We start from the raw sequence: 12,370 nt of genomic DNA, 5'->3' as shown, positions 1-12,370 counted from the left end.
AAAATTAAGATATTACATAAAATTGCTCATAAATATGTAAGTGTAATTTATATTTTTTATGTCTAGACATAGTCATAAATATCTGAACAGAGAACATGAACATAAGTGTCTCCTAAGCATTCCCCAACTTTTCACACTAGTTTAAAATGGTCATCACTGTTTCTGATGGCATACCAATATACAGAGAGGCATACTATAGTCTCTACAGAGATTTATGACTTCAAAGCAGCAAGGTGATTGTCACAAATCAGTGTGACAAAGAAGTAAACCTCTCAGTACTAATCATGTAAGGTCAGTTGTGCCTTAAACCATTTCCTGAATTTCAGCGAAGCAGTGATGTAGCACATGTAACCTGAAGGGTGTATTTTTACTTGCATATGAGTATAAATGTAGGCATACGTGTATATATACATATGTCTCTCTGTGTGTATATTTATGAACATATATTTTCACAGAAAATCCTGAAAATATGTATTTTACTAAAATTTATCTAACATTTCTGGTAGATAAAGTTGAGTTGTTTGATAATTAGACATCAGATTTTAAGGCAAATATTTATGCTTGGTTACATGTAGTTCAGAAGTTAAGAACTCTCGTATTCACGGTGTTTGTTAAGTTCAATTGTATATAGTGTCTAGCTTGAAGTTGTAGAATAATAATAACAATCAAAGAAAACACAGCCAACTGATTGCGTTTATGTATTAGAATAATTAAACTAATGATTAAAATACAGCTCAGTTTTCTTTAAACCCTTGCATGGCTTTTTGCAAAATCTTTTTCTCAGAGACTTTGCATGCATTGGATGTCATGAGTGAGGGGAGTGGGTAAAGTCGAATTCACATTATTTGTCTATGCATGCTGTGAAGTTTCCTTTACTCTTTTCTGTACTGTCATGTACTCGGCTGTGATGCTAACAGTGGTCAAGTGTTTAAGATCTTCATAAGCAATGAAAAAAAACCCAAACAAAACCAAAACATATCCATGGAAGCAAAATTTCAGCACAAATAAGCATAGTCTCATCAGTATTCAGCAATTACTCCATGTACCCATATATTGCCATTCAAACAGAAACTGCCCTGGAGGCACAGGGATCATAAAATGAGTCAGAATTACTCATGGGCCCCACTCATCTGTGAACATTAACACACCCTTGTTTCAGTAGTGCACATGCATACTGAATAAAAAGCTGAAACTATATATAGTAAACTGGGTTTGACACTGTGATAAGAGGAAATCTCATAATATGTGTCTATGCATTATCTTCGGAGTTCTCTTGCTCAGTTGCACAGTGTCTTCAAGAAGTCATCAGCTTTTCCTTTGGTGATGAACAGCCCTGTGATGAAGGTACCCAATATCCACAAGGAACTCAGTCCTGCAATACTTCTTTTACCAAAATCATAGGATCCAACTTGTAATCTCCTGTGGTGGAAGACATAAAGTAGCTGACGTTTTACTGCTTTTTTACATTGCTTTGTCTAAGCAGTAAAGCAGGCTCTGTTCCTCTGTTTGAAGTATAACACTCAATTGGCAAGCAGTTGTCTAATACAGCTGTGGAAACGGCAACTCGCAACTGAGGGAATGCTTTGCTGCAGGACTTTCCCTTTTGGCATTTATCTTCCTGAAATCCAGAACTCTTACATCTATGCTCCTATTTATGGATCTTCATCTTTCCTTTCTGAAAGTTTGGAATTTGTGCTGCCATTTTCAACAAACTGAAGTTGGCACTCATGCCTGCCCGAAGGTCTGAGGGTTCCGGAGCGCGTTAGTAGGTGATATTCTCTGGGACCACCTGTCTTGGAATTTTGTTTACACTTTCTTAGCATGAGAAAACTCCTGCTGGTCTCCAACTTCCCTCCCCCCCCTTGTGGGATTGTCTGTTAGCAGAACATTAGAGCCCTTGTTCTCAAACATTGCATTCAATGCTCTTTCCCTAAGTATTTTCTCAGACTTTGTTGAAGGCTGTTTGTATTAAGTGGTGTAAAGCAGCTGTTGAACTCTCTATAGTTTACCCTTACTTTGTGGCACTTGGAATCAGTTTAGGTTGGAAGGTCATCTGGTCTGCAAGTCATCTGGACCTAGCCACCATGTAAGTAAGGCCCACTTAGATCTGGTTGCTCAGAGCCTTCCAATCAAGTTGAAGTATCTCAAGGGTCAGCGATTCCGCAGCTCCACGTTAGATTTGTGCTATCATTGCTTTATTTTACCATGGTTTTCGTATTTCTTTTCTATACTTTCTCCTACCTAGGAGAAACTGCATGAACATTTTTGGTGGTCTCCAGAAAGGGTAAATAATTGTATTTTGCATAGAAGGAAGGATCTTGCTTTGGACTATTTTGGGCAGATGCTGCCACAGGACACTCATGTTCTGGACAGAATGCTTGTGACATTTCCAATAAATCTAGTTCAGGAGGATTTGAAAGAGTAAGGGGTAAAACTAAACATGAAAATTGTCATTCATAGCACTTAATTTCATGAAGAAGAAACCAAAGATGCCACCTGAAAATCTCAGACTGACTAGAGTTGTTTCAGTGCATGAATATTTTAAGGACTGTTCCTTAATGTACCAGATGAGTTTTGTTCAACTTGAGCTCTATAAATGAGCATTTCCTCTATCAAAACACCAGTCTGAAGACCTCTTGACCTCTTAAGAAGGGCTGTTGTGACTTTTTGGTGACAATATTGTTGCAGATATCTTCTGGCAGCAGTTAACAATGCTTTCCAGGCTCAGTGGTCTTATCAGAGCTGCTAATGGTGTGTCAATTTTCAGTCAGCAGGTGAAAGAGAGAGACCAAGTGTCTTCATTCAAATGTTATTAGTTGAGGAATGGAGTTCTGCACTCTGCATTTTCACTTCTCTGATACACTCTGTGTCAGTGGCTATTAAAAAGTTATTTCCAGAGCTGCCCTACTAACCTCATGCAGTTAGACACATGACTTTATAACCCTTCAAAAGTTAAATTGGAATTTCTGATTTTTTTTTTTTTTTTTGGTATTGGGAATGGTGTGAATGACTATGAAAACTTCCTATAAAAAAAAAGAGGATTATAAAGGCCAACTGCTGTTGCAGGAGGAGAAGGCAAGTCCTCCAGAAAGATCTTTTCTCATCTGCCTGTTGAGAAGTACTACATTCCTTCCTGTTCCCAAGACTCCCGAGGCCCACAGATTAGAAATGGTGAAATTCCCAAGAAGAGTCCCAAGTCCCAAGAAGAGACTTCTTGCAGAGGGGGAGATGTAACTGCCTTAACATTGCAGGATTCATACTATCCAATCTATATAAAAACGTGGTGGATTCGTAGCTATTTCTGCCATGCTCCTTTCCCCCATTTGAGCTATGTATGAAGTTCTATTTTTAATTTTCTGAGGGAGAAATAACATTCATATCATAGTCCCACTGCTTCTCGTAACAAAGTGCTACTGTACTACTCACTCAGTCTATATATACATGATTCTATTCTCTCTCCAAAACCGTTTTAACAGCTGTACTTCTGTGAGTTCTAGGGGATGTCTTATTGATAGGGAATACTTTCAAACTTTTTTTCTGACTTAATACTACACTTTTAAGTACTGTAAATGCCTTTAACTCTATTTCACTTGCCTCACAAGTTTGATATTAACAGTACTATTTTCTGTTGCTTGTTGGATATCCAGGAGATTTTTGAGATGTATCTTTTTCTTGACTTATATTGCATCTGTGTCCCAAAGAAATTGTCCTTATTTTTGAGTTCCATGGAAAAGCACTTTTTTCTTTCAGTCATCTCTTCTACACATGCAGAGGTATGTTGTTTCTGCTTTGCTTTTAAAAGAGGAGACTGATTTTCCTTCAGAAACATAAGATTAAATTCAGCTTTAACAATGCTACTTAAAGCATACGTCTCAATCTCTAACATAAATCATCATAGTAATTGATACACTGTCTAAATAGCAGTTGATACACTGTCTAAATGCATCTTATTGATGAGACAAAGATCACTCTGGACTTTATTCACTTGATTTATTTTGTTTGTTCTCATTATGTCAATGAAATTGATATCAGCTTATTTGAAGTTTAGGTCAGGAGGGATCATGTGAAGAATGTTGTACAAATATACTCTGTTATTGCCTGGATAGTGGTGCAGTGACTCTTAATCTTTTAGTTAGGAATCAATTTGTTTCTCAAGACTTCACCAGACCTTCGTCAATGGTCATGTTCTACCCAACCATCTCCGATTTTCTTACAGCATATGATAAAGTTTACTGCATTACTCTACATAAGTATTTGTCATCTTGGTAAATAATAGGTTTCATTCATCCCATTGTTATGACTGAAAACCAGAAAAAACAGAATAAATTGTGTTGACCAGAATTCCCTGTATGGAATACCTACTAGTTTAGATCCTTTCTTCAGTACATTTAATTAGCCAAGCATATTTCTCATTCAAGATAAAATTATCCTGAAATGAAGCAAGTAATGCAGCAGCTATCCATGTTAGGAACAGGTTGAAATAAATGCACACAAAGGAGACCCAAATACTGCTATTCATCTTATTTGCATTATCTTCACAAAGTTTTGAGCTATTCGGTTATTAACATCAGTCAGGCATTAGCTCTGCTGTCACAGAGTTTTCTTTATTGAGGGATAGATAACTCAGGGTATCATCTGCATAAAAATGACACACTGCAACATTGTGGCAAAAAATAGAAACTAGTGGAAGTGTATAGATGTTGAAAGTGTGAATCCAATATAGAGCCTAGGGAGACTCCATAACTCACAGTAGTTTGAAATAGCATTTATTTATGGTTACAAGCTTTTACCACTGAGACATGTAGAAATGAAAACCTGTCAGATTCTTCCTTTAATACAAGGTCATTACAAAAAACTTGCCAAGGCTTTTGTAGTAGCATAGCATGATCTGAAGCCTGATTGAAATTTGTCAGATATTCTAGTGCTGTTGAAATAAAGGAGCTCTTCTTTGTAAAGTCTTCTCTTGCTATTTTTATTCAAAATATAGTTTCACCTTCTAAAGGTAGAATTTTCATAGGTCACTTTAAGGCAGTAAAAGCACCTTTGATATTTATAATTGATTATACTTTGGGGGGGGGGGACACGGGACGGGACACAACAAAGCTAATGAAGCCTTAATAAACATTCCTTTACTGTCTCTTCAGTATTCCCTCCCCTGTAGTTTAGTCACTGCTTCCAGTACATAACCTCTGATGTCCAGTGCTTTTTCTCTGTTGATTAAGTCATGTCCAATTGCTAAACCTGTGAGTCTGAAAGGTCTGGATTTCAGTCCTACGTCTGCCACAGTTTTCCTCTGTGATTTCTCATGGCACTTAAGGCCAGAGTTTTCTCATATTCAGCAGTTCTGATGGGGAGGAAAGTGGTGATGAAGAACAAAATTTGATGCTTGTCTGTGAAGAGAGTGCACAGAAAAAGGAAAAAAAAAAAAAAAAAGCTTTGAAAATGACCATATTAAGAGTGCAGAAGGACTGTGAAGGCATACATGAAACATCCTGTTCCTCACGCTTTTGCTGTCGACACTTATACAGGAGCAGGTATTTGAGAAATGAATTTAGGTGGGCAATTGCTACTGTGTTTCTCCAGTTCTTGTTCTATTTTGATGAAAAAAATAGGGAACTTTCAATTTAATCGTTAGTCTCTAAATATAAAAATATATTGGGTTTTGTTGTTGTTTTTTTTTAAATCCTCCTAAATGCAGAAGTTCACATTAGATCAAGATAATAGGTTATTTCACCGTTTGAGTTTTCCATCAGATAACATAAAACATTATACTTACATTAGACTCAAAAAATCATATATATCTACTTCAGTATAATATATATGCCATTTGTTAAAAGAGATTTGGAAGGAAAGGAAGTTGCCTGAGCTCTGAGGGGTTTTTTAGAAGATTAACAAAATATTATGCTATATTTTTGTTCCTTAAAAACTCCAGCTGATCCTCGGAGGGAAGAAGCTGGAATCATAATGATGGTAATAGTTCTTAACAAAGTTGCTGACTGCTTTTTACCCTTTGCAATTTTATTTGGGAAATACGTGGCCCTAGCATCTTTCCAATGTTGAGACAGCTGAGATTTCAACATAATGTTGTGTGTACACAGTCTAAATACTCACCATTGTATTTCTAGCCAGAATCCTTCTGCCATTCGAGGTCCCAAGTTCTGCTACACACTAAACAGACTGCAAAAACATGAATCAGCTTTTCCTTTCTTCAATTGAGGGACTATGCTAGCAGCACTGGAAACAGCAGTTATACAAGCCTGTGTGTCCTGTTTACTGCTTTTAATGCATTCTATTTTGGTATGTTTTCCAGAATAAATGTAAACAAAGCAGCCATTAATAGTTTTGGTAATGTAACATGCTCATTAAAATTGTAGGTCACCATGGAATAAAGCAGCTCTAGCAACACAGAAATAGCAAAGGTAAGTACAAAGCCTTACTGAAAAGAGATGGGTAGGGGGAGGCTGTTGCTGTTGACACACCCTTTTCATTTGAGAGACATCTACACTAAGCCAACATGTCAGTCATTTATTGACTAAATAGTTCAATAACCAGTGTAGAAGATTTTGAGACGGAGTAAGGTAATTTTTGTTTTCATTCTTGTGAAGTGCAACACAGTTATGGGAGAGGGACTCTAGGAAGGATGTTCCCTTTTGACGTGGACCCAGTTATCATCGACTAAAGCATTTTGCCAGTTCTTATTCCCCAACTTTCAGATAGGCAGCTCTTCCCTCCACAATGGTTAATACGAATTCTGATTGTTTTTTTCATTTTGTCATCCCTCGATTGGTTGTTAAGTATTTGAGACCAGCCTGTCAACAGCAGTGTATTAGGAGCTTGTCATACGTGAATAGAACTCTGCTGGAAATTTAGTTGCTTTATTTGCTATCTGAATGGATGTACTGTTGTAAATCTGGTCATGGTATTGAGCATTGAGCCCTTTCGGTTAGCTGCAAAGAATTTCCGTAGGCAGTGCGTTGCATTTCAGATATGAATGTATCGTGAACACATGAGACACGGTCACATACTGCTGTGTGCTGGCCCAGTGAAGTCAATTTTCAGATTCCAGCCAGACAAAACACTTTGCTTCAGAGTCTAGATTTTTAATTTAGGCACAGTCGAAAGGATTGTGAGTACCCAAGATGTGTTCACCATATTTTATATGTGCTGTGGAACTGCTGGGCATGATTTCCTAGTATCTGCCAGTTGGATGGAGCTGCTGCTCTGAAGCAGGTTGTCAACTTCTTTTTGTCCCAAATATCTCAACTTCTATTGAGACAAAATTTCTGATAGAGAAAAGAAATTTGATAATAATACCTGAAAACTGGTGAAAAGATACAGTTGGTGCATGGGTTGCAGCAACCCCATTATCACTGATTTTTACTTCTCTGTTGATAGTTATAGATGCTTTTTAAAGCACAGGCTTTTCTTTCAGACTTGGCTTTGTTCCAGTATGCTTTTATAACCAAAGGAAGTGTAGAGAGTGCTTTTATTTAAAAGGAAGGATTTTATTTCTCAAATGCTCTTTGAAAAACATAGGACTTGCACTGATTCTCCACATTAGCTCAGTTCTCAAGATTTGCTTCTTAAATCTCTGTATGAGAGCAGATCTTTTACTTTAGTGGACAGTGGTCAGTGATACACACAGTGTTTAAATGGGTGAGGATTCACTATCACTGCTAACATTTGGTGCTTTATATTAATACTACCTTGGTTTCTTGGTTCAGGCATAGGAACAGAAGAAAGGAAGTTAAGACTTTTCCGTATGTGCTACCACAGATGCTGTAGCTGAAAGTATGTCAGTAGCAGTACCCCAGGAAAGAGGAAATTTTCTGATTTCCTTTTTAGGAGCCTGATTCTATGAAATCGGGTTGAGAAGCTAAATGCTGTAATGATAATAAATAAATGAACTTTTTTTTCGTGATGAACACTTATAATGACAATATATGTGAAACTGATAAAAGATTTAGTAATAAAGAAAAAACACTGTAAATGCTGGATCTTTCATTTGTTATATCAGCATTCTGTTCATGGGCTCCCTGAAGAGCTAATAAGAAACTAAAAGTCATGATTCCAACCTAACAACCTTCTACATTTATTATGTGGTTTATAGAATATGATAAAAATCTTTAAAAAGCTGTAACTTGACAAAAATCCTTCAAAGGGAAATAAGCAAGTGAATTAAGGAGTTCAAAATTAGAACTAGAATTAGACTAATTCTGACTAATTAGAATTAGTCAGAAGGGAGGGAAACCGTGGAAAGAAGGCAATGGAAAGGACTCGTGCATGATGGTTACAAATGCAGTGGGCCTTTGCAGCAGCCAGCAGTAGAGGTTCTACCTAGGATTTGCAGGTGCCTATGTGTCTTATAGATGCTATTAGAAGTCACTGTCAGTTTACCAAATTCTGGCTTCCCTGACTGTGCTGGTTTAGATTGTGTAAGCAAAGAGGAGACTATAGACTCCTGATTTATATTGGTACCTGTGCACGATAAAATACATCCAACTGGTCTGTCACAGGCTCGCTTTTCACTTCTTAAATGTTGCTGAGAGTACTGCAACCCTTTTTCATTTGTGAGGGGTGGCTTTTCTATTCATGTAGGTTTTCTAATAATTATTGTTATTTCTATATACATACATAGTACATATTGCGTGTGGTGCATCAGGAGAAGTACTTACAGAATTTATTGTAGTTGGATTTAGAAACAATTGTACATAACCTTGAGTTTCTCAAGGTAGAAATTTTTGCTTTTCATGCCATACTTTGTAGATTCAAGATGTCTGTTATCTGTGAACCCTTTTTTTCTTTTCTTAGTTTCCTTCTTAAGTATTTGTTTTCATTTGTTTGGGGGAATAGTACTTTACCGTATTTATTTGTCACTGATTTCTGGAAATGTAAAGTGTGTCAGCTAATGATTCCCAAGTAGCAGCTTGGAAATGAAGGGAGACTATATATCCTTGGATTCGTGTCCATTTACATTTTAGGAATTTACAAGTGTATAAAACAAATAAGTTAATAATTCAACATTATTTTCAGATAATGTTATGTACAGAAATGAATAGTGTGAATAGGCTTTCTTCCCATGGTTGGGCTTCTCTTACAGAATTTAATTTTTGTAATGATTATTTTAAAGGACTGCCCATCCCACTCCAGCAATAAATGTTCCCCAGGAGGCAGACTAGTAAAATAAATGCTTCTCCAGAGCAGACATAATAAAATTCCTCTGATCTTTGGCTTTTTCTTCCTCCAGAAGCTCAGGAGAAAAAGCGAGCCTTGTAGCACTGTTGAGAGGTTACAAATTTCTGGTTTCTGGGACACCACCTACGAAGCAAGTTCCAGTGTCAGGGAAACGCACTCAAAAGGTGCTCTGCCAACATTCCCCTTCCATTTACTTTCAGACAGCTTCCACCCCCGCCAGTCTCAGTATTTGCAAGGTAATGTGCTGTGCAGTTGTATCTACCTTGCCTGCCGACGAGTATAGAGTGTTTTCCCGGTCCTTCCCTCCTGCTTTGCTTTTGTTCTTTTTTCTCTTCTGGTATGTCTCGGTAACAGAGGAGGCAGTTTCGTAATCTTCTATTATTCCTTTTTCTATATTCAGCTACCATCTTGATTTGATCTAAATATCTTCCAAAATATATTCAGTCATTTGTATAGGTTAGTGACAACTATTTTAATAACTTTACCTCTCTAAAAATAAATTTTACTTTCTTTAGTACTTCTGTGAAGATCAAAGCATTATTTCCCATGACAATTCCTTAAAATAAGATGCCATATCAGAGATTTCGGCTGTAAACTTGTCAGTCTTACCTGCAAAATGTTACATATTTTCCAAAGGACATGAATTTGATTGACTTTTTGAGGTACAGTATTCTAGCCCTTTGGCTGCTTTTTAAAAGCAAATTGTGCATGGTATTCAGGAATGTGGACAGCTAAAAGAGATATTCTTGATCATCAAGTCATCTCTTTTTATAGGCATCACATATTACCTCCTCTATATATGCATTCTTCTGAAAAACTGGGGTTTGGGGTTTTTTTTGTGGTTGTTGTTTGGTTTAGTTTTGGTTTGTTTTCCTCCTCAGCTAGTTTTCTTATTAAGGAAACTGTGAACCCTTCCCTTGCAACTGTCATGCACGCTCTTCTGATTTCTAGAAGCAGCTTATTCACATAACTTTTTCTTACGTCAAGATTATCTTTAATTGTAAACTGATCATCCTCTTCCTCCTCATTTTTTATCTCTGTGAGTAATACACAGATAACTATCATGTTTTCTCTAAGGCTTCGTTTTGGTAGACAGCCAGATATTTTTCAGTCTGTTCTCTTTCCAGGCCTGGGCTACATTATAGTTTTCCAGTGTGTTGCAGTGTGAACTGGATGCTGTCGAATGAAGTGAGCGGAATGGTCTGCAGTGTTTTACCTGCAGTTCACCCTGTCTTTTCTGCCAAACCTTCCTACATCTACCAAAAATACTTCAGCTGGCTTGTCTTATGGCTGCTTTCTTTGAAGCTGCTTCATGTTGGTCGTTCATAGTCATCCAGTGATAAATTAGAAACTGTGTCTTCTCCCTGCTCCATTGTTCTCAGCTGATGAGATTCTAGTGTATAGCTAAAGTTTCAATTATTAATCCCAAAGTACAAGACTTTTTTTCATTTCTATTACCACAGTCCTAAAGATTGTCCAGCACGTTCTGTGAGATGTACCAGTCCTTTTCTGTATGAATGATACATTTAAAGATTTTGTCATTAACTTGCTCAAGCTGTCTGTTAATAAAATTATTATTATTAATATTAAAAAAGAGTGGAGTCCTTGAAAAAAGCCCAAGCATTAATGACTTCCCTCAAGTCTCTTCCTTTCAGCTCCAGCCTGACACCTTCTCCCATAAGCAAGTTCTTCATGTTTCCCACATTTCCTGTGCTGATGTCTTCTGCCTAATTTACATGCTGTGTTTATGGGATCTCATTCTAACACATTTAAGTAAAGATTAAGCTACTAAATTTCTGATGTCTGCCAACAATCAGATTAGACTCAACTGATCTATGTTTGTTAACTTCGTACTAATTTGCTGGTCTCGGTTGACTATGCCAGAATTTCTGATCCCTTCTTTCACTCCTTCCTGGTCATTTCCAGGGAACAAATTCACTTATCCTTCCTGATCTACACAAGATGACTTGATGGTGGATTTATTAGCTAGGATTTTTTAGTCAAGACAACTGATATTTAGCAAGTATAATGCTGTTTAGTGGTGATAAAACAGCAAGCCCTGAGATTCAAAAAATACAAATTATGCCTAATCTAATCTAAATTACAGCTATACTTCTATAATGATTTCCTGATAGGTGGCTTTTTGCATCTTTCTTATTATTATAATTTTCTGCTGGCCATTTTTTATTCACTTGGTGGTTGGCTTGTTACTTCATCTGTATACTAAGTACATATTCTTGTGCTATGTATCCAGCAGTATTGTATTTGTTCAAGCTATGTATCTTTAAAGAACTTTATTGGACATTTGCTGCATTTTGCACCTTTTTGCATGTAATTCCACAAGTGCTTTACGTGTATCTTCCATAGTCTTCCAACCTGCTATATATATCATAAATCCTATTCCATAATTTGTTACCTGTATGCTTGTTAGTCACAGTCTGTAGTTCATCAGTGCATCAGTGATGGCCTTTAAAATGATTATTTATTTCTCCTTTTTTTTTTTTTTCCAGGCATTCATACAATTATTTTACGTTAGAAAGCTTTCCATTGGGAATTCTGGGGATTCAGGCATGCTCATTGTTGCAGAGTTTTCACAGTCACCCATGATAGCAAGGGAATGATTCTTCCTCTTTGAATATGTGCAGTATCACTCACAACCAGACTTGCTGCTCCTGTAGAGGCACAACTTGTTACCCTGTCAATAATTTGGTGCAGTGTCATGGGGAGCTCAACACCTGTTTCAGTGCTCCAGTGACCAGGAGAGATTAATGTCTGGTTTGTCAGATCATTTACTTAGCTTATCAGAATGTAAGATTATGGGTAAAAGGGTATATTCACTCTAAAAACTTAAGGTTTTTGCATTTATGGAACAAAGTTGTGAAAGGACAAAACATAATACAGTATTGAGATACATTATATATAACACAGAGAGAGACCAGCTGCTTCAGCTGCTGTGTTTGCCTCTCTCATAGGTGATACAGGAATCTGTTATGATCTTGACATAGGGTTTGTTTTGCTTAGACTGTCTTTAAGATGCCTTCCCCATGCTTGGGGCAGAAAAGAGGCCAGGAGCAAAAGCTATTTTGCACATCCTCTGGGTGGTTCCAAGCTAGAATGCCAAAATCTTATTTATTTCCTTCTAATAAAAATTACCTCCTTAGAGTTGCTACTGGCC

At 37.0% G+C, this 12,370-nt stretch overlaps 1 protein-coding gene across 3 annotated transcripts in view; it reads left to right on the top strand.

Annotated features, from left to right (window-relative positions):
• CADM2 (cell adhesion molecule 2) overlaps positions 1 to 12,370 on the top strand; it is a 677,296-nt gene that overhangs the window by 449,560 nt on the left and 215,366 nt on the right. The gene's annotated exons all lie outside the window — the stretch shown is intronic.

Source organism: Accipiter gentilis, chromosome 21 (assembly GCF_929443795.1).
Source record: "Accipiter gentilis chromosome 21, bAccGen1.1, whole genome shotgun sequence".
Lineage (NCBI taxonomy): Eukaryota > Metazoa > Chordata > Aves > Accipitriformes > Accipitridae > Astur > Astur gentilis.
Note: the sequence above shows the minus strand (reverse complement) of the source record. Positions and strands in the feature narration are given on the sequence as shown.